Source organism: Dipodomys spectabilis, unplaced genomic scaffold (assembly GCF_019054845.1).
Source record: "Dipodomys spectabilis isolate Male_0828 unplaced genomic scaffold, ASM1905484v1 ptg000175l, whole genome shotgun sequence".
NCBI classification, from domain to species: Eukaryota; Metazoa; Chordata; class Mammalia; order Rodentia; family Heteromyidae; genus Dipodomys; species Dipodomys spectabilis.
Window position 1 is genome coordinate 4,603,117 of NW_024870852.1, and position 24,132 is coordinate 4,627,248.

Here is a 24,132-nt window from a genome sequence, read left to right on the forward strand (position 1 = left end):
ATTGATATATATATAAATACCTTTTTTCTCCCTCCCTCTCTTATTTTCCTCATCTAACCTAAGATGTATTGATTTCACATTGCAATATTTAAATGTTATTTAGCTTATATCGTAGCCCTTTGGTTATCGAATATCAAAGCTAAAACTATGTTATCAAACATTGATGCAAAATCAACAGTTACTTGATTAGAAATTAAAATTGGTCAAAAAAGCGGACATCTGACTTGTGGAAAATTACTATACAATTAGTGTGGGATTATAAAATACCAACACAGTTTTACAACAAATGCAGAGATATGTTTATCTGTATCTTCAAAGAGTTGATGTATCATAACCTACTATGTCTTTTGGTTCAGTAAATATAAAGTAACTATTTATGCTTTGTGCATTACAGTAGTTACTAAAATTAGGCATGAATATGAAGCAAGAAGAGAAGAAACTCACACAGCTTTCTTTATAATTGAAAGAGATATGGAACACACACATGCATGGATATATGAGATTAGATGGAAATAACTTATCTGAAGAGTAAAAACTAGGTAGTTTGATAGGGAGTGACTATTATGTGATGTGTAAGTTAAACTTAAGATGTTTATTTTTTGCCATGAGAAAAAAAAAGGCCATTCTCACTAGATAGTGAATGATAATTAGTTCTCAGAACAACTATCTCAGGAATGGTATGTAGCTAAATCTTCAAATTACACAATTCTGAATACTCATTTATAAATACATGTTTGCATAAAAGTAAAACACCATATGTAATTATACAGGTGTTTGGGGACAACTTGGATACAATTTTCCATTGTTGATTTATGCAAGTAGTTGTCATTAGTTAGACAAGTATTTGTAACATGCAAGTAAAATATTTCCTATTTTAATCATTTTTACTGGCAATACCTGAACACACCACCAGATGGTGACGTTTCTCCTAAAAGCATATTTCATATTTGAAAAAAAATCATTCATTCATTCAAGTTAATGGTGTTGCTGTGTGATAAAAGTATCATCTAAGATAATTCAAGTTGGACTGGAATGACTTGTGAATTTCCTTATGACAATTTGTATCTCCCTCATTCTGTGTGCATGTAAATGTTGGTCTATCAGATATTGTAAATTTTGTCTTCTTGGGTGTAGAATATTTATATACTTCCATATATATTTGGGTTTTGTTTAAAGATATGAGAACATTTCTTGGAAACAGTTTACCCTTCTTAAGTCTTAATTATTGTTTAATTATTAAATTGAAATAAAGCGTGCTCCTTCTAGGACTAATTACTCCCTGCTATACTCTACACAATACTCCTTGAGAACTGAAGTTTTACAGTTTGGCTGGTGGAAATAGGCAACATTTCCAATGTTTTAGGGATCCAAGTTATGTAAGAGAGTGTCTAATTCTTTTGGTATTTTCTCAACCTCAAGTCATTTCCTTATACACATGGGAGATCACATTCATCTGGGGCCCCTCAACAGATTGAGATGACAGAGAGAGAGAGACAGAGAGACAGAGAGAGAGAGAGAGAGAGAGAGAGAGAGAGAGAGAGAGAGAGATTTGTACCTCACTCCTATCAGTGTCTCTGTTCTTCGTTTCCAGTTAATATTGCTCTCAGAATCTGTCTACTTGAATCCAATGGACCCTTTCTTGATATCCTCAGGGTGCTGTAACCTGTAAACCACTTCAAGACAGTCATCTCTGTTGAATTAAAAAGCTCATCTCTTTCATCTACCATCTCTCGGTATCACTACCCTTTGGTACCTCATGATACTGTCTTGCAAACTATTGTTTCACATCTCTCACTGTTAGTGGTTCTATGTTCCATCATACAAGAAGTAAAAGAGATTTCCTTTTCTGGTAACTCCTTTTGTTGCATTGATTTGGATGTCCACTCATTCAAAAGTTATTGAGCAATGACAATGAGCTAGGATATTGCTAGCAATATCAATTTAATCCTATCACTCAAAAACATTAAGCCCAGAAATTTTTAGGCAGAGACATAAGGCACATTTCTTATTTGCTTATTATTTCATTTTAATTTACTAGATTTATTGTAAATGGTTATAAAAATATGAATACATTGGTATTCATATAGAGGTAATAATGTAGAGGCTTTTCTCAAAAAAGGATTGTGTTATATATATAGTTAGTTAGAGGTAAGAAATGAAATGCTCGAGTGCTTTAGACCAAGAGTTTCTCAAATTTTAACACTCAGATGATTTGTGATCTAATTAACAGGCAAACCTGATTCAAGAGATAAAAGATGATGTAAATGGCGTATTCATTCCCAAAGGATGGAAATGCTGCAATAAATGATACAAATAAATTTGGTGGAAAAATGTCATCTGTTGAGTCTGATGCTATGGTTTGGTATGGATTATTCTCCAAATGTTCCTGTGCTGAATGCTTGGTGTCCCGTCTGGTGATTTAACAGGTGGTGAAACTTTAAGGGCTGGAGCCTAATGAGAAGTTGTTAGGTCACTGGTGTATCACTTCAGAAAGAGAGACATGTTCTTCCACAGGTTCATAGTTACTTGCTAGAAGATGATGCTGTATGAAAGAGCCAACTTTGGCTTCAGGTCTTGTCATGTGATCCTGTTTGCACCCAACCAAGGCAGCCTTCACTGGAACTCCAGCAAATGGCACTACTCAATCTTGAATTTTCAGGTTCTGACATGGTGCTGTGTATATCTAAGCTTTAATCTGTAGTATATTTGGGCTTGGAAATCTGACAAGAAGAAAGGTGTTGTCATTGGAATTGCAAAGCTATGAAAGAGTAAATTATCAGACAAGGTCTGTGCATCCACAGAATTACAACAGCATATCTATTCATGTATTTCAGGATCCTCACATAGTATGTTACTATATAGAATGGTTCCAGTAAATGGTTTAAAAATATTTTTGTTGAAATACAGCTAATAAACACTAGGAATCTCATGATTCTTAACCTTTGTCAACTGCAGTATTTTAAAATGCCAGTAAAATGCATGTTCTGAGAAGTATCCAAGTTTCAGTCCTTTCATAGGCTCTTTAGGCAGTACATCTCTTACTTTTCATACACACTCGTCATGAACAGAAAGTTCAAGTTCTTGTCCAAGATCCCAAGGCTAATCATCAGAAGAATTTTTTTAGTCATCTCTTGAATCTGTTAACTTTCAGATATTTTTTCTTTGCTTGTTCCATTTACACTCTACCCTTTTGAGAAAAGAATTACATCTTCTAATTGCACGAAAGGTTGAATTCTAATATGTAAAAGTACTGCGAGATGTAATTTTGTCTTGGATTTATTGGTCTGGGAATCTACCATATAAACATGTGTTATTCCCTAAGGGAGCAGCATACATGCAACCAGGACCACCTGTTACTAAATGCTTCCTTGAGCAGAAACAAGCGCCAAAGAGATATCATTGCTAATGTGGAGCTGTCTCTAGTCAGAGAGGTTAAGAGTTTATGTTTTATCCAGATGATTTGAGCACATTGTTTTGTGTATAATGATGTCAAAAGAATTGGTGACGGGCTGGGAAGGTGGGTCAGTGGTAGAGCACTTGCCTTGCATGTATGAGGCCCTAGGTTTGATTCCTCAGCACCACATAAGCAAAAAGAAAAAAGCCAGAAGTGGCACTGTGGCTCAAGTGGTAGAGTGCTAGCCTTGAGCTGAAGAGCTGAAGGACAGCGCCCAGGCCCAAAGTTCAGGCCCCATGACCAGGCCCCCCCCCCTAAAAAAAAGAATTGGTGACACACGTGCTCTTTCTTTCTACCTCCCACCCACTATCTCTCTGTCTCTTTTTTTTGGGGGGGGTCCAGTCATGGGGCCTGAACTCTGGGCCTGGGCGCTGTCCCTCAGCTCTTCAGCTCAAGGCTAGCGCTCTACCACTTGAGCCACAGTGCCACTTCTGGCTTTTTTCTTTTTGCTTATGTGTGCTGAGGAATCGAACCCAGGGCCTCAGACATGCAAGGCAAGCGCTCTACCACTGAGCCACCTTCCCAGTCCCTCGCTGTCTCTTTATCTCTCTCTGTGTCTTTGGCTTTGTCTGTCTCTCTCTCTCTCCTACACAACTGTAACAACTTCCCATAGGCCATCATAATTGAAACTAATCAATTTGGATTTGCAAAAAAAAAGCCATGAAAAACATTTTAGATATTTTTGAATATCTTTATTGAATATGGCCAGGTATGGGAAAGTGGCTCAGTGGTAGAGCGCTTGCCTTGCATGCATGAGGCCCTGGCTTCGATTCCTCAGCACCACATAAGCAAAAAAAAAAAGCCGGAAGTGGTGCTGTGGCTCAAGTGGTAGAGTGCTAGCCTTGAGCTGAAGAGCTGAGGGACAGCGCCCAGGCCCAGAGTTCAGGCCCCACAACTGGACCCCCCCAAATAAGCTTGCTGAGATTCAGTAGGGCTGGGTGAACATCATTGACAACAGCACAGTATTACATAATATTGGAAACAAAGACCCAAACAATAGCTTCTAACACCAAGGAGGGACCCTAAATTTAGTCTGTTCGTCTTCTTATGTGTAGGACAAGAGGGACTATTTCAAGAATTTTCCCATTATGAAAAATCAGAGAGATATCTCAGGAGTTGCTCTACAGAAACCATCCCAACTATACTGCTGTGTTGTGATTAGAATGAAAGGCACATGTACAGGATTTGTGTGCATACACGCACGCACACATGCGCACACACACACACACACAGACACACACACAAGCTCACAAATGCATATGGGTCTATGGCCATGTTGTCTTCAAGACATGACTTACTCAGCAGTTCTTCAAGATGACTGAAGACTTCTTACAGCTCCAGGCACTAATTTGTCCAGAGACTGTTGTAAGACTTTGGCTAAAGAAACCCAGAAAGCCTATGAAAACATGGCTTACTAATAACATATCCCAGCTGCTTGCTCCCTGTTTAAAAAAAAATGAAAAAGAGTAGAGAATGACGTGTTCTGGAACAGCTTAAGTGCTCTGCTGGGTATGTGTTTTAGGACTGTACAGAGTCTTAGCAGCATGAATCCTGCTCATTTTAATCAGAGTTGCGCAGTTTTAACTTGTCTTAGAATCCAGCTTTTCACTCTTGAGACATCATGCTTGGTATTATCAGTCTCTGGCATTCGATTATTGCCAAATGTCTATTGTGCACTTGGTGATCGTGATCCCTCGGATTTTCTTACTCATGTAACTCAAGTAGAAAGATATCTCTATATCTCATGTTAAGACTATAGGTTCTTTGAATACAATGTATTACTCATCTTTGTCCAACCCAGAGCAGTAATCCTCAAATCCTTGCATGCCAAAGAGCAATATAAAAATCACCTAGAAGGCTTGTTAAATCACAGATCACTGTAGTGTTTCCTAAGAGACTGTAATTCTATTGGGTTTGGTAGAGTCTGAAAATTTTTTGTTTCTACTCAACTGTTTGTTGCTGATACAGAGACTATTCTGAGGTACCACTTGTACTGCCTGGAGATTTGGTCCACAACCCGAGGCTCTCCAAAGACCCCTATTTATATCAGAGATCTATGTGATACAGCCTTTATTGGAATAAAATTAACTTTATACATAATATAAACTGCACATATACATTTTTTTGAGGAGGTCCTGGGGACTAAACTCAGGGCCTTTTGCTCAGGAGGAAGGTGTTCAGCCCACATTATTACATGTACTCATTTTTAGGTCAATATAATGTTCTAATTATGTTGTATGAAGAGTTGATAGAACAACAAAGCCAGGCACAGGTAGCTCACACCTGTAATCCTAGCTACTCAGGAGGCTGAGATCTGAGGATCACAGTTTGAAGCCATCCCAGGCAGGATGAGACTCTTATGCCCAATTAACCACCAGAACATCAGAAGAGGCACTGTGGCTCAAGTGGTAAAGCACTAGGTTTGAAAGATAAAGCTCAGGGACAACACCTAAACCCTGAGTTCAAACTCCATGAATGACATTAAAAAAAAAAAAAAGAGTTGAAAAACAAACTAATGGAAAAGTTATTCATGGTAAAATTGCATTCCAATGTGTAGGTACTTGAACATAACTATCCTAGAAGATATAAAGACAATAGCAATGTCCCTACATGGGCTCACCTTGATTGGTATCTCTGAATACAGTTGGTCTGTGTAGCCACTCAACTCACATTGTCTTCTGAGATACAATGTTTTCTGAAACAGTGAACAAATCTCAGTAAGGTAAAACAAAGGTTATATTCCCTCAGTCTGTGTGGTAGTTTCTTGTCAATAGGGTATAAAACAATAATTGGCATTTATCAGTAAAAAGGAATTGAGTGTTAGGCTGAGGCATTTACAAATGTAGTTTTCACTCACCTGAATGGCAGGTGGAACCTGATAGATCATCCAGCACCCCACAGAACTAGGATTTCAGTTCCTAACTCACCAAATAATTGTGTTTTCTCAGTCATTGTGACCAGCAAAATGCCAAATTCCTCTCATGCTGAGGATATGCTGAAACTACCCTGACAAATGCCTTGAAGAAAATTAGACATCCATTCTTATTATTTTTTAACTGAAGGAAAACACTGCACCATGTTGAATGGAAAATGGTTATCCCTCACTTTTTCCTCACATATACTTAAGCAACTAATTCTTTAAACATTAAAACTCAGCAATAATCATATTTCATTTTGTGCTAGTTACTTTTACTTAAAATACATTTTGGACATCATCAATTACGTATTTACAGCATATGCCAATCGGCTTGTAAATCAGCTGACAGCAAAGAGCAGCCTTTGGGTGACATTCAGCAGCTGGGGTGGGAAAATGGCAACAGTCCAATTGCATCCAGCTGTGGTCTATACCTGGGGTGACAGTGTGCCCTGGCTGTCTTGAATGGTTCTCTTTTACACCTGTGGTTCTGGTGTAATTATAAATAATTACATTCATTCTTAAAAGTGTCTCTATTTGGACGATAAATCATATTGTCACTCTAGTTCTACTTCACTAATAAAACCAGGTGCTGGTGGCCTTATATTTTCCTTTTTGAGATCAGCATAAGGAAGTTTCCACATACACACCATGTCAAAGATTTTTTTTGCAGTAGAATAAGGCTGGGTAGTACTTGGTGTGTGGAGATTTTAATGAATTACTTGACTTGAAGGTAATATAAAGTAGCAGAAGTATTCTCATGGTTAACCATTGAGAAAAATGAAAGGTTTGTGGATTATGTTGTCCAGAGGTTTGAGAAAAGCAGTCAAAAGACAACTGTAGTTCACTAAACCTCTATATCTAGAAACTGGGCCCAATCTGATCTTGGGGGGAAAAAAAAACAAAAACAACTAATACCCTAAACTCACCATTTGCTGATTTCAACATGAATTATGCTGCCCTAATACTTGTTCCTGGATTTATCCTAGAAATACACCAATCTCTTAAGTGCACTCTTTCTGTACATGTTCACGGATTGAAGTCTTGCTTTCTTCTTGTTGTTCCTGAGTCTGCTTCAGTTGTTCTTTAGTAAGGTTCCAAATGCCGTCCGCTTTCTCCCTTCCTTTCCATAGAGATACAGTCTTTAGTCTTGTCTCCACATTCCCCATTCTCGGTCAGTCTATTGCTTAATTCTTTGTAGTTATCACTTAGTATGTCTCTTTTTTTAGAAGAGACAACTGAATGAAATCAATTTCCTTATGATTTGACTATTTTTGCTTCCTTGTGGTCATATACAAGTACTAAATCCATTAAGACCAATATGTCATCATAGCCAAATACTCTAGACCATGACTATCCAATAGAAATTCCTTTAATGCTTGGCACCCAGGGCTCATGCCTGTAATCCTAGCTACTCAGGAGACTGAGATCTGATGGATATGGTTCAAAGCCACCCCAGGCAGGAAAGTCCGTAAGACTCTTATCTCCAATTAATTACTCACTTTTGCAAAAAAAAAAAAAAAAAGCAGAAGTGGGGCAGTGGCTCAAAGCCGTGCTAACCGTGAGCAAAAAAAGCTCAGTGAAAGCACCTCAGCCCTGAGTTCAAGCCCCAGGACCAGCCCAAAAGAAGCAAAAGGAAAAAAAAATTCCAGCAGTGATAAAAATTTTCCAAATCTGTTCTGCAGCATAACCATCATTAGCCACATGTGGCTATTTAACACTCAAAAAGTGGCCAAAGTGGTGAAGAATCTGAATTTTGACTTTCGGCTAACTTAAATTTAATTTTAATTACCCGTGACTAGTGGCAGGGACATTGAGCAGCACAGTTCTACAGGGATCATCGAAGAGCAGATGCTTTTAAACAGCATCCATCCCCTATTCCCTGTGTACTTATTAGATTGCATGTCAAAATTTTATTATAGTCTTATTGTTGTTTTTTTTAAGCTGCTATATTCATTCATTTTTAACCAGGTGTCCTCTACATAACATTCTTGGAGTAATTAGAAGCACAAAATAGTACTAACCTTTGACATGATTGTATTTACAGTGCTAAAATTAGTCCTCTCCAGAGAAATAATCCCAACTGATGACCAAGACTCTTCCATTGGTTTCCATGAGAACTGAGAATACTAGATAAAGGTTGACACACCAGAGGGACTCAAATATTGTGTGCAGTGGCCTCTAGCCAAGTTTGTGTGCAGGTCACCATGACCCAACCAGAAAAATCCTGATATCATGTCATATAACACACTGCCTTATTAAAGTTATAACATTAAGAAATGGATCATTCTTTTGAAAAAAATTCTTCTGTGGCTGAGCATCTATAATTCTTGAGCAATTCCAAAGGCAAATAACTTCTTTAAGTTCCATTAAAACACTGTTCTGCTACCTAATGAAAGTAAGATATCCCATTGGAAAAGATCTAATCAGTGAGAAATAGATCCTAACATCAATGTTATAGAAATATTGATCCTTTTAAAGGTCTCATAAATGTTAACAAATAATTTTGTAAGCCTACTGTAGGAGTGGATTCCATTTCATACAATTACTGAAAATTAAGAACAATACCAACCAAGTTGATGTTACTGTAGTTTATTGCTAGAAGCTCATATTTTTGTGTTATGAATCAAACTTATTGCTTAAATAATTATTTGTGCTTTCTCGACAGGCCTTGTACATGATATTGCCACAATGAAATGTTTGTTATAATTATATTGGGAAAAGCCACTGGATCTTTTTATTTATTGTTATTATAAAGATGGTATATAGAGGGATTACAGTTATAGAAGTCAGACACTGAGAATCCTTTTTTTTTTTTAGCAGTATCACTTTTTCCCACACTTTCTCCCAGTTTTTCCCTCCTGTTCTCCCCACAACAAGTTGTACAGCTCATTTTCAACATAGTCTATGCTTGTTTATCCTTTGTCCCACCATTTCTGTGTTCCTCCTTACCCTCCCCCAAATAGATAAACTTACAAACAAGACAAAACGTACAGAAAACAAAAGCAGCAACAAAGGGGGAAAAAAACCTTCTTGTTTCCATTTCTTGGAGTTCATTTAGATAAATATAATTTTATATAATTATATGCACATAGCTATTGAGCCTTTGTGATCCTCTCCCAAGAATATCCTCCTTTTGTCTCATTGTGTGAATGTCTAGAGTCCTATAAAATTTATCATGTCCAAGTATACTTTTTTGTCTTTTACTACTCAATGTGTTTACCTGTAGATTTATAGGTCCATTCTAATTATGACAAATGCAAACCATGCAAACTGTGTTTCTTTGGGTCTGGCTTACTTTGCTCAATACGATTTTTTCCCCAAGTCTTTCCATTTCCTTCCAAATGGTACAATATCATTCTTTCTGATGGAAGAGTAGAATTTCATTGTGTATATATACCACATCTTTTTTTATCTTTTCATCCCCTGAGGGGCACCTGGGTTGATTCCATATCTTAAACCACTAGATCTTTAGGTTTAATTAATTGAATAGAAGTCAGTTTCTGACTTCAGAGGAAAGAATTAAGTATTAGGTATTTAGGGTAGACTAAAATAATAGTAGTCTTATTCCTAAACCAAAAAAATTATAACATAGGTAAATATTGAAATTTTCTATGTTCTATTTGGTTTCCTTTACAGTAATCAAGTGAAGTAAACTACTGTTGAAAAGTAATTTACTTAAAATGGGTCTGTGTTATGTTATTTAGTAAATATTTCAGCTTCCTACCTGAATGGCAAAAGACTCAAAAATTTGGTTTTTTGTGAAACATACATGCAACAATCATGTCTCACTTTCTAGACTTGACATGCTCAAACTGTGGGATCTGCATGGTAGGTTGAATTATCCATGAGAAAGTTTTCCCTCTGTCTTTTCCCACTTTCATTGGAAGAGCATACTATCTACACTATTGATTTGGGAGTTAAATGGGATACTGTAGCACTGTAGCTGAAATTTCCAGCAGTGTCACATATTTCTGCTTCTGACCCCCTAATGAATATGGTATGCCTCTGACTGCCAGAATAAGACATATGGAAGAAACCTACACCAAATTTGTGGACTGAAACACACCAACAAGCTCAGTGCAGACCCGCTGAACTACACTCACCCTGACATTTCCTGAGTGTGGGAATATGTTAACTGTTATATGCCACCGAGCTTCTGTGATGATTCCTTATTGTGGTAACAAGTTCCTCATGGACTCACTGTGAGTCACTTTTGAAAAAGAACACCCGTTCTGTGTGATGTGCACTGCTCTACGATTTTCACTTTTAATCTGCTCCTCTTTAGAGGCTGTTAGAGAGTGTAAAAGATGCTCTAGCTGATTGCAACTCAAAGCATAGCCCTGGGCAGGCAGTTTCACCATCACTATGGGGTGATTAGCAAAGCAGATCCTCAGGCTCCTCCCAACACCATCTGAATCACTGTCCTTAGGAGTTGTACTCTGGGATTCACAGTTGAATGAGGTCTCCAGCTAATTCTATATCCTATATTCTTCAGTCAGGTCTGTTTCAGGGCGAACATACCAAGAAGTGATGATGTCATTCATTTTTGGAAAGCCCCTTGGATGTTCAAACAACCCATGAGAAACAATCTACTGGCCTACAGTGGTGGGATTTTTGCAGTTCTGAGGAGGAACATGTCTCTCCAAAAGCCAGTTTCTGAAACTTAAAATGGTACTTGAAGCCAACCCAGGCAAGAAAGTTTGTGGGACTCTTATCTCCAATTAACCATAAAAAAGCCTGAAGTAGAGTTGTAGCTCCAGTGTAGAGCACAGCCTTGAGCAAAATAGATGAGGGATAGCACCCAGACTCTCAGTTTAAGACCCAGCATCAAGGTACTAGATACTGTATGACTTAATAGGTTTACCACTACAACTCTTGCTTTTCCAAAATAGCATTTCCCTTCTTTAAAATCCAAATGTGGCCCTTTCTTAATCCCATTTTCGTTAGGCAGCTGTCACATTAACCTCTCAATTTCTATGCACATCTGGTCGGTCATTTCCTAAGGACCTTGCAATACCTTGTACTCTCAGGATCCTTTCCTCTGGTCAACGTCTCTTAGACTCAGTTGGATCTCAGCAGACTGTGGGGCCCATAGCAAGGCAACCAACTTTGGGTAGAATCCATCCAAGAGTTTAACCAGTGCCCTGAAGGTTCTGCACATGTGCTGGACCCACAGGAAGTCCCAGGATCAAAGGGAGCATAGAGAGTCTCCACGGGCTGCAGGAACATCGTGTGATTTACCCAAACCATCTGCCAGTGACATAAATACCAGCCGCTCAGAACACCTGCACCAGATGACTCAGCACCTAGTGGGAAGCCAGCATGGGGTTGAAATAAAAGAAAACAAAAACCTCAGTGACTGGAGCAAAACAGATCATCACATTTTGGCACCAGCTGCACTGGAAAGAAAAAAAAAAGAAAGGGAAGAAAAAGAAAAGAAAATGAGTTGGCAATTTTTTAGTCAACTTCCAGTCAAAGGGATATGCCAGCTGGAAGTGTCAAAGTTCATGTTAGGAGTGGAAGCCATGAAGAGAGATTTTTTTTTAAAAGAAAAGAAATATTAAAGTCCAGAAACCTCCAATAATCATTTCAGGGTTCTGGATATACCAGTTAATGAACAGCTGCTACTAAAGTTAAGAAACAACTTGTTGGTTATGAGGCTAAAGAGGTTAATGAAAGAGAGAGAGACAGACAGAGAGACAGAAAGAGAGCGAGACAAAGATAGAGACAGAGAAACCGAGAAACAGCGAGACAGAGAGAGACAGAGAGAGAGGGAGAGAGAGAGAGCGCCTCATTTGATAGACTGAGTAGAGCAGGTGTGGTATGTGTGTGTGTGTGTGTGTGTGTGTGTGTGTGTGTGTGTGTGTGGTGTGTGTGTGTGTGTGTGTGTGTGAAGAGCTCAGGAACTCTTCTCTAGTCTCTTCCTCTCAACTGTAAAGACAGTTGTTTATTTAGGTCCAATCATTCAAGACCTCTCAGAAAGTCTACATCTGATTCCAGCCACCACTTTGAAGGCCGGCTTTATAATTTCACATACTTGAATGCATGTTTGATAAGAGAAGTAAACTTTGATCTACTGCAAGCTATGCTAATGAGGCAGCTTTTGGAATTTCATTTGCTCTGGGATACCCACAGTTCATAATTTCTCTTTTCTCTTTCTTTGGTAGGAAGGAGGGATGTGATGATGGAAGGCACACCACTTTCTGCCTCATCAACCAGATGAATAGCCACAGATATTCTTGGCACCTGAAGTGGCCAGGGAGTCTCTCCCTGACCTGAATGTCTTGGCCATTTTTTCCTCATCTAGGAACTTAGACCTTCCCTATTTCCAACTAATTATATCATATTATCTCCTTTGTGTTTAAGGCTGTGCTCACAGCAAAAGTTTGCAAAAATCTCAGACTGTTGGGATGGAAATTCTCAATTAACCTCTAACCTTGCTTTAGTGCCTGTGGCTTAGGTTATTCCTTACACTTAATCATGGGCCTATTAACAAGCTGTCCAAAAAAAAAATACCCACAAACAAACAAAATAAGAAAACTCTTTTGACCAGCCTGAAATGGCTGCTAAGTGACCCTTAACAATGGCCCCCTTGTACCATTGGGAAATGGGCTGTGTGGGCTATTCATGGGGGGAGGAGATGGCAGTGCTCAGTCCTAGCAGTGAGATTTATTTGTAAGAATGGCTTCCCTGTATCTCTTCAGATGCTTTATCCTGCAACTCCTGGGACGGAAGGGTGATCATATTTGGATTGCCAGAACTGACAACATGGCACAAAGCATGCAGGACAACTCCCACAGAGAACTCTGAAAACTTTCCTCCCCTCCTGCTGCAAATATAATTAGTTTATGTTCACTAGAAAAGGTCAGAGGTTGCTGAAGGGTAGCACAGTCTTTGTTTTTAGGCAAGATAGTGGAATAATTGTTTGCTGCTCAAATCGGCAGGTGCTGTAAGGAGCTCATTTGGGCTTGGCAGCCTGCAGGGAAAGCTGGTTTCCTCTAGAAACCACAGAATTCCTTGTGACAGAGTCTATTTGCCATGAGGAGAGTGATTATCCACTCATGGCCACAGCACAATACCTGATACACTCAGCGCTCACCTTACCCTGTTTCTCACTTCCAGGCATTGAGCTCCACATCCTCTATCCTTATGACAACAAGGAGAGATGGCCAGAAGAACCAACCTGGCTGAGTTTATGTGAGAATTTCTTTTTAAAATTTTTTTATTATTATCTTTAAGTAGTTGTACAAAGAAGTTCCCATTCTACAAAACAGTATATGAATACAAGGTGTCTGACAACATTGTCACCCACCGCTCCTAACCCATCCCTTCTCTCACTTTTTTTTTTAAATTGAGAGTAGGTGGTTACATAAATTTCACATGTTTCACATTATTGTGGAGTAGTGATACTTAGTTAAAGTCTTATGTGAGAATTTCTAAAGAGTGTGTGCTAAGAACTTGAAGCAAAGGCCTTGTGATGGTTCATTCGATATAATGGACAAAACAGTAAAATATACAATCTCTCTCTCTATTTCTCTCTCTCTCACACACAGCTAAATGTCAAAGTAGGCTTTAAGTAGAGAGTAAAAAAACAAGAAATAAATTTCCTAACAAAGAAAGTTTTTGCTACAAAAATGAATGAACTCCATGCTTTCCCATGATCATTATCTACCTTCTGCTTTTCTTACCTGTCTTGTGAACTAATCATAGGTTGCAAAGACTTTTACCTAATCAATCTGATACCCCAACATTGGTTGATATGTGAAATAAGATATGGCATGTCTATAAAATGTTTACTAATCACACAAAATAAATAAAGCAACAATATTAAAACCCAGGTCAATTCTCTATGATTCCTTTCTGGAAGCTGTCGTGAAGTCCTTTTTCTGTTAACTTTCAGATGTTTTACAGGTAGGACAAGTTATGTTTTTAAACTTCTGTTGAGGAAACACAGGAATGTGATGTTGAACCTAATATTCTGGATCCTCTTGCACTTGCTAGTTGTATAAACTTTAACAAAACATTTGACTTCACCGAATTATAATTTTGTTGAATTTCTCCAATTATAAAGTTATATTAATCCCTTATTGTAATTGTTCCCCATTCAAGCTAAGGTTTAAATAGAATTTCCGTTCCCATTCTACCTTCCAGCTGATTTGAAATGCATCTGATATGCATTTTACTTTTATCTTGTAAAAAATTGTATTTGATTATCTTACTATTGTTGTTATTATATTATATCTTTATTATGTACATATTATTATGCACAAAGGAGTTACCATTCAATACATTTTGATCACTATCACCTCTTTCATAGTATCTCCCATCTCTTCCTGTTGGTGGTATTTGTGCCAAGGCCCTCACCATGTTAGAAAATCTAGGCTCTGAATATTTCAATAAACACTCAATATTTAGGGCATCTCACTCATAAAAATCCATTTAACATGACTGGAGATGCTTCTTCTTTGTTTTCTAGCTTTGTGCTTTTACCTGAAATCTCTGTAAAAGCCTTAAAATTATTTGCTAGACTAATACTTCTTTGGCCTCTTGTGGAAATTATTTAGATCCTGTGTTTTCTATTAGTACAAAATTTGATATAGATATTAAATTAAATATGATAAAATAGATTGTAGATCCTTTATTCTAAACAAGTCGAGTTCTTTGTAATGAAAATAAGTATAAGCTAAGAGTGTGGATTCTTTGTAGTGAATGCAATTAGCATATGTACACTTCTAGGTTCAATTCTACTCCAAAAATGATGGAAAGGAGAAGGAAGGAAAGAAGGAAGGAAGGAAGGAAGGAAGGAAGGAAGGAAGGAAGGAAGGAAGGGGGAAGAAAAAGAGATGAAAAGGAAGGGAAAGAGAATGGAAGGGAAGAGAAAGGAGGAAGAAATAGATAAAAAGAAGAATGTGAAGAAAGTGAGAAGGAAGGAGAAAGAGATATAGAAAAATAAGAAGAAAGAAAAGAAAAACATTGGTGGATTGCACTCAGTTACTAACAAAAATAAATGATAGTAACTCTAGAATGGGCCATGTAAATTTAAGATAGGATAGATTTACAATAATGAATCAATGAACACATTATCATAACTATTGGTATAGGTATAATTTCTGTTCAGCTTCTGTCAGATGCTTACATTCACAACGTGTGTTTCTTTAAAACCTCATTGTTGAACTAGACAGTAATGAAACCGCACTCAATTATGTAGATACAGAAAAGGAAATGGTGGAAGCTAGGAATAACTACCGTAAGGCCCTGGATGGGGAAGAAGAGGAGAGAAATCTTACATTTAGCCAAGGATACTTGACTTAAGGGTCAAAAGAAGGTTAGAATGGAGGATCAGGATAGACAAGAAAATTTAAAGACAAGATCTGAGAGGACATGTGGAGAGGAACAAGACAGTGTGATAGTGGATGAAAAACATTAGTTGTCTTGTTCTTCCCTCATCATAACCATTGGCCTTTGCCTTGTAAGTTCAGTACCCTTCTATTCTGGACAGTATTCTGCTCTATGCCCAGATTCTTACATTAGTTAACTGTTAGCAATTGGCTAAAGTATTGGTATCAACATGTTGGTATCAACAGATGTAGAAAAAAAATCTACAAGAACTCCAGAAACATCTTTGGACACATTTCTAAGTTAACTCTTCTGATACTGCTATGAGAACCTGCTCAGAGGGTAAGACATATGAAGTAAAGAAGAACTGTCCCACTTTCCCAGCAGAGGTCTTCCTAGACAAGATGACAATCAAGGTATCATAGACATAGGAAAGATCCTAGCTAAGATGAACAAGCCCCCCCTAATTCTTCCACAAACTACAGGTAACTATAGATGAACTACTCATTCAAGAGTATATGAATTTCCCAAATAATCTACATACTCATGGTTAAAAATTCTTCTTTTTGAACCAGCAAATATCAGGATTTTTGTGACATTATTATATCCATAAGAAACTAATTTGTATCCCAGGCACTGATTAATATATAAACTCCAATTTTAGACCACATGTCTTATTTCTATGACACATATGTGCAGAAGTCATCTTTTGTAAAGAAGCAGGAATCAAAGTGAAGAGGAATAAAACTCACTATAGTTGTTTATTCACACAATAGTAAAAATTGAGAATAAATTTCCTCAATTCATTTAGACCTAAAATCATGTTCTAAAATAACTTGAAACCAATAGTTTTTAAATGCTTTTTAAAAATACTTTTTAAAGTATGGATCAAGATAGATTTTACTTAAAAACTGACATTTTGAATAGTAGCCTGTAACTTGGAAACTAATACAGGAAAACATAAGGGAAACACTAGAAGATATAGACAAAGACAATAATTTCATGAGAAGGATTTCAATAGCTCAGCAAATAAGAGCAAGTGCAGACAAGTGGAAGTGCATCAAATTCAAACCTACACAGCAAAAGAAATTGTCACTAGAATGAATAGACAGCCAGAAGAATAGAAGAAATATCTTTGCCAGCTATTCATCTGACAAGGGATTAGTAACGAGAATATATGACACTCAAAAGACTAAACTCCAAACACAGCAATAACTCCATTAAAAACGGGCAACTGAAATGAACAATTTTCAAACCAAGTAAAATTGGACAATGGATATGTGAAAGAATATGAAGCTTTCTTAGCCATAAAGGAATAAAAATCAAAGCAATAACATTTTGAGATTTGTATTTTACTCCAGTAAAAATGCTTGTCATCCACAACACAACCAGCAAAGAATAGTAGCTAGTTGCAGGGGAAAAGGATTTCTTACACAGAGTTGATAGCAATGTAAATTAGTGTTACTATTACGGAAATCAATATGGAGGTTGTTTTCCCAAAATTGAAAATAGAACTACCATGTGATCTGGCTAAATCAGTCTTGGACATATATCTGAAGAAATGAAGTTAAGATGCATTAAAGTTATCTTCACACCCACATCCATTATAGTACTATTCACATTAGTCAAGTTATAGAATTAGCCTAGATGTCCTTTAACTGATGAATGGATAAAGAAAATGTGGTACCTATACACAATAGGGTATTATTCAGTGAAAAATAAGAATAAAATGATGTCATTTTCAGGAAAATTGAGGACACTTTATTTATTTATTTTTGGTTTATCATGGAGCTTGAACTCTGGGCCTGGGTGCTGTCCCTCAGCTCTTCAGCTCAAGGCTAGCACTCTACCACTTGAGCCACAGTGCCACTTGCAGTTTTCTGAGTGGTTTATGGAAGATAAGTCTCACGACTTTCCTGCCAGGACTGGCTTTGAACCATGATCCTCAGATCTCAGCCTCCTGAGTAGCTAGGAATACAGTCATAGGCCACCGGCACCTGGCTTGGATGAAACTTATTTAAACTAAATGAGTGAAGTTGAGAAGAACAAATGTCATATTTTCCTTTATATGTGTATGTGTGTGTGTATACACATACACTATATATCCACATATGTTATGTGTATATAACTATATGCATATTAAATATTTCTCATTATTATAGTTGTGAGACTTTTAGGAGATGCTGTAAGTGGGAAGAAAGAGAATTATGTGATTATATAATGTGTACCTGTTAAAAAGAAATGTACTCATTACCTCACTTATATAACTGTAAATACCATGAACATTCCCTTTACAATAAAAATTTATATATATATATATAGTGTGTGTGTGTGTGTGTGTGTGTGTGTGTGTGTGTGTGTGTGTTTCCGTGCATAAAGATGGCCTAATGAAACCACAGAAAACTGTGAAGGGGGATCAGGGAAAAGAGAGAACAATATTAATCTGATCAGTGTACAATACAAGCACTTGTGAAATACCATGATGAAACTTCTTTATGATTAATACAAACTAATAAAAAAGAATAAATTTACATTCCACATGAAAATCTACTCCAATGAAATTAATGTTCAAATAAAAAACTATTCTACAGGGGCTAGGAAGGTGGCTCAGTGGTAGAGCACTTGCCTTGCATGCTCGAGGCCCTGGGTTCGATTCCTCAGCACCACATAAGCAAAAAGAAAAAAAGCCGGAAGTGGCGCTGTGGCTCAAGTGGTAGAGCGCTAGCCTTGAGCTGAAGAGCTGAGGGACAGCGCCCAGGCCCAGAGTTCAGGCCCCACGACCGGACCAAAAAAAAAAAACAAAAAACTGGGTATAGTAGAACAAACACTCCAGTGGCTGAGGCAGGAGGATCCTATATTTGAAGTCGTTTTTCAAAAAAAACAACCTTTTGATGTTTCACGTCTCAGTTACTCAGGAATTGTAAATAAGAGGATCTCTGGCCAAAGCTAGACAAGGCAAAAATATGAGCTCCTATCTAAAAAAGAAAACTAAAGCAGAGGTTCTGGGAGAATTGCTCAAGAGAGAGAATGTTTTTCTAGGAAGTACAAGACTCTGGGTTTCATTCCTCGTAAAATAGAGGAATAGTGCAAAATAGATTATTTGTATTTAATTTATACAGATAACAATGATTTTTGCTGGGAGCCGGTAGGCTCTGTTGTAATCCTAGCTATTCAGGAGGCTGAAATCTGAGGATTGCAGTTTGAAGCCAGCCCAGGCAAGAAAGTCCATGAGACTCTTATCTTCAATTAACCACAGAAAAAGCCATGAGTGGTGCTGTGGCTCAAATGATAGAGCAGTAGCCTTGAGCAAAAGGAGCTCAGGGACAGCACCCAGGCCCAGAGTTTAAGCTCCAGGATTGACAAAAAAAAAAAAAAAAAGATTGTTTTTTTTTTTTTTACAAATAGTAGTAAACTATATTAGTAGATTATTATAGGGAAAAAAGATGAATGGTAGCTTTTCATATCAATTATCCAATGATCCTTCCAACTCGTCATCCTGTCTATCTATGCCTTTCCGCAACAGTAATGGCAAACCTGTACTTTAATTTGAAATTTTAATTCATCCATACTTTTTAAAGACTGTGTTCTTCTGACTCTCGAACATTCAGGACCCGTGCTGACCTCTTGCACAGTATCTCTAACATCTTATTTCTTAGCCGCACAGAACTCCACATATGTCAACTCATGTTCAGTACCCTATGGACACCCCACAAATAGCATGTCTAAAAACAGACTTACCACAGCCCCAGAAAAAAACCAGCTTCCCTTCCCAAATGTGGCAGGCCCGCCAGTGCCCACGCCCTGTCTCAGAAGGCCATGCTGAAGTTGTCATAAAGTTGGAGAGGAGAGGAAGTCCAGACTGGTTGGCACAGACCCTTCTCCATCCACTGCAGAAAAACACTTGGATTCACTGATGGCTAGTGGGTCAACAGCAGTTCTTTCGAATCTTAAAACTGACAGGCGAATAGAAAATTACTCATCTTACAGAACAGACTGAAATTTTTAAACTTCATTACCTACTTATTTAGTGATTTCTATGGACTCCTGCATTCATTTATGTCTATGAATGTTATATTGTTTCTATGAACTTCTGACATAATAAAAGAGACTTTTTTAGTTTAGAGCAGATAGCCCATTGTTTTTAAATCTATCTTTCTATCTATCTATCTATCTATCTATCTATCTATCTATCTATCATGGAAAGATCTGTGTTTATTACATAAATTATGAATGTCCATGGGGAATGCTCCCCCTGAATAAGCAAGCATCTATCTAAGCATTTGGTCAAGAGACACCTAGACAATTGCAGTATACGCATAGCAATGTGATAGAGTGCATATATAAATGGAGAATTAATGGTCTTTGCTGCAGTCATTGCTACTAACAGAGGAAAAATGCAAAGCTCCACAGAAACCAATGAAATATAAATAACAGCAGAGTGTAACTTTGGGGAGATGATATTTGAAATGGACTGTCAAAGACAGACAGGATCCCATTTAGTTAAAAACTGAATGATGAGACTGTAGAATGTGTAACTGAAGTATAAGACATGCATGCACTTGTGAAGAACATGAGGATTCCCCCAGAAGGAAAGATCTAAATATAAATTTTATTTTGACTCATAGTATGGATTATATCCAGGTATCAGTGCTACTGGCAAGGCTATGTTATAACCAAGTATTGTTTAGCTCACTTTCAATTCTCCTGTGTTCACTAGACTAACTACATCCTCCTTATTGCTTGTGATTTTCTATCTTAAAATATATCAGACTTGGCTGCCATATCTGTTTCTCTTGGTAATGAACCAAGACACATCTAAATGTTTTTAAAAGGAATTATCTGCGGCCACTTTTTATTTATATTTATCCTTTGGCTTATAAATTGCAGACACTATAGAAAAATTATTGTTAATTTTTTTGGCAGTACAAAGTGTTGAATGCAGAACCTTGTGCTTGCAAGGTAGGAGCTTAACTTCCTGAAGAAAACCTCTAAGCCCCATTTGCCTTGGTTATTTTTGAGGTAGGTTCTCACTTTACCTGGGGACCAGGCTGGGCCTCAATCCTCCTATTTATCTTTCCCTGTGTCACTTGGACTAGCAGGTCCTTGAAACTGCATTCAGTCATTGCGCTCCCACTGAAGCTGGGATAGCAGACATTTGCCACCATGCTCAGTCATGGGTTGAGATGGAGTCTTGTGAAAAAAAAATTTTTTTTGGCCTGGCTGGCCTCAAACTGTGATCCTCCTATCTTCACTTCCCAAGAATTACAGGCTTGAATCACTGTTCTCAGTTAAAAGAGAAATTTCTTAATACATAAAATAGAAAGATGAATAATGTAAGAAGAAGAAGTAAAATTGATTTGGGTATGGTTGAATCCAGAGGTAAACCAAATAGTACCAATATTTTTGTTCATTCTACCCATCAGCTCAGGTGTTTTTGACTGATTTAACTCGTGGGGCAATTCTCCATGTATATTGCCTTCCAGAATTTTGTTCAGCAACTTAAAAGCTTTTGTTTCCCTAAATTTCAAGAGGGTACATGTATTAGATCTTAATGGGCTATATAGAGTCATACATTCAAGCTTGAATGGCTCAAGTATGCAGACAAAATTCTTTTGCACATTAACTTTTGAAAATAATTTTTGCACATACAAGTCAAGATTTAGTTGTCAACTGTTCAAAAAGAAATGTACTCATTGCCTGACTTATGTAATCACCGCCCCTCTGTACATCACCTTTACAATAAAATTTAAATTAAAAAAAGACATAAGATGATGCTAAGCAAAATGAACCACAAGATATGAACGCAAGAGCTTTTTTTTCTTTGTTGCTGTTTTTTAATGAACTATGTGATTTTTTGTTTCTCTTGTATGTTCGTCCCCCACGGTATAACCCTTATTTTCACTGTATTTGATTCTGGTGCCCTGCATCTTGTATATACACTTTTCTAATTTGGGGAGGGGAAGGGGAATAACAAAATGCTGAAACAAGAATACAGGCTGAGCCATTGTAATGTGACATACAAAGCACTATGTTGAAAACAAACTTTATAACTTCGGGGAGGGGGGCAGAGGGAGGAGTTGGGGAGGTGGGAAGGGGAGGGATAGTAGGGGGAAAAACAAAGGAGGGGGCAACAATGCTCCTCAGGAAATGTGCTCATTACCTTACTCATGTAACTGTAACCCCTCTGTACAGTATCTTTACAATAAAGATTTTAAAAAAGATTCAGTTGCAACAAAATCTAGTTTTGAAGGAAACAATGAAAAGATATTGATCATAGCCATGATTTTCAAAGTATGACCCCTAGGCCAGAAATGTCTGGATCACAATAAAAATGAAAACTCAAGCCCCACCCTGGAAGTAGGGGAAATCACAGTTGAGGAGAGGCCCAGTAAACCATGCTTTAGGAAGTCATTCAGGTAATTCCTAAACTTGCTGCACACAACTGCACTTAGAAGAACAAAATCCACATCCATTTCCACGATCTGCAGAGTTCTAGGAGCCCTGGTCGGTCCTCTTCTACCTCTTGTGTCATCTCCACTCTTCTCTTTGTGTCTTCTTTCTGTTTTTCTACATTCCCATTGTCATATCATGGCATTTCTATATACCATTCCTTCAGACAAAAAAAAAATTGCTCCAGGAAATCTGGCCGTATTAAGGTGTCTCCCAATGCTTCTACCACATTTTCTTTATTTTATTCTTACATCAAAATCCAAATTAACTTACATACCCATGACTTATATATTCCTTTACACAAAAGTTCACACAGGTTATTGATTTTCTCCTCTTCCTACCCGATATTCCTAGAACATAAGCACTGTGTAGGCAGGAATAAATATTTGCATTTTGACTGCAATATCCTTGGTACATAAAAGAGTTCCTGCATGCAGAAGGTTCTCACTAAATATTTACAAAAATGATTTAGTAAATAAGTCCTTGAATATACTGTGGTGGTTTCTGCTACCCCATCATCTCCGTCAGACTTCGAATGAAGGAGCAGGAGAATTAAGTTATTAAGCATGGAAGAGGGCGGCAGAATGCATCAGAGGGAAGGAATTACAAATCCCACAAGCACAGTGTCTAATGACTCAAACTGTTGCGGACTTTGATTTCTCAAATAAAACTATTCTGGCTGTCCAGCCACCAGGACCACATCCTTTCTGATGCTTATGCTATTTTTTTAATTATTTTAATTTTATTGTCAAGGTGATATAGAGAGGGGTTACAGTTACATAAGTCAGGTGGTGAATACATTTCTTGTCTAACTTGTTACCCCATCCCTCATTTTTCTCCTTCTTTCCCTTCCCCTCAAACACCCCCAGAAGTTGTACAGATTATTTCCAACATATTGCTTTGTAAATATCACTGTTGCATTGGTTCCTCTTTTCTCTCACCATTCTGTTGTTCCCCTTCCCTTCGCTAATTCAGATAAACGTGTATACAATACCCAGAGTACCAACATCAGATACCACAACAGGGGATAAACCATAGAGTGAAAAGACAAAAGAAAAATGAAATCATGTAGTACCTTAAAAACAACAAAGAAAAACCTCTGTGTCCATGTCTTGGAGTTCATTTCACTTAGCATCATCACTAATTCTTTAAAAAGGAAGAATTGTCCCTATCAGATAACAAGGTGGAATATTGAAACATTGGCACTTCCTGTACTTATAGAGCATTTTGACAGCTCATCAAAAGACACGATCCGGGGGAGAGAAGGAGGAGAGACTGGATCATTTTAAGTAATGTGAAATTGAAGGATTCTATTCTAATATTAAGGTGGGAAGCATGCTGTGCAAAGAAGTAACTAAAAATAAATAGAACTCAGGGGAATAACTAAATATTCTTCTGTAGTGGAGAAGAAATGGATTTCCAAATGAATTTTTTTGAGAATAAACATAATTGTTCTAAAAGAGCCTATGAAATTAATGTATGCCAATGGTACAGCATGATAATGATGACCTTTTCAACTGGGAGCTCTGGCTGGCTATGGTCCTCCACAAATAGATCGCACAATTCCTAGAGTTGACAGCCTCTGTTTTGACAGTCGAAATTCAGTCCAGCACCTCTTTATTACTGTAGATGTTCCACATTGCTTATATAGTAATCCACAGGATTCTGCCCTGAAGTCTCTGAGGTAATTAATTTTCAATGCTTTTTTCTCAGAAGAAATACACCAAGCCAAAGCTCATACCATTCTAAATGTGCTCCTTCCATATTAAACTTGGAAAACCTTTTGTTGTAGAAACATTAAACTTACTTGGGAAAGAGAGATTGAAAATCACTGATGGGTTTTTATCCATCCTTTCATCTCTGATCAAAAACTAGTCGAGAATAAGCCGAGACTTGTGCTTTAAAAAGTGGAGAATAGCCGGCACAGGTGGCTCATGCCTGTAATCCTAGCTACTCAGGAGACTGAGATTTGAGG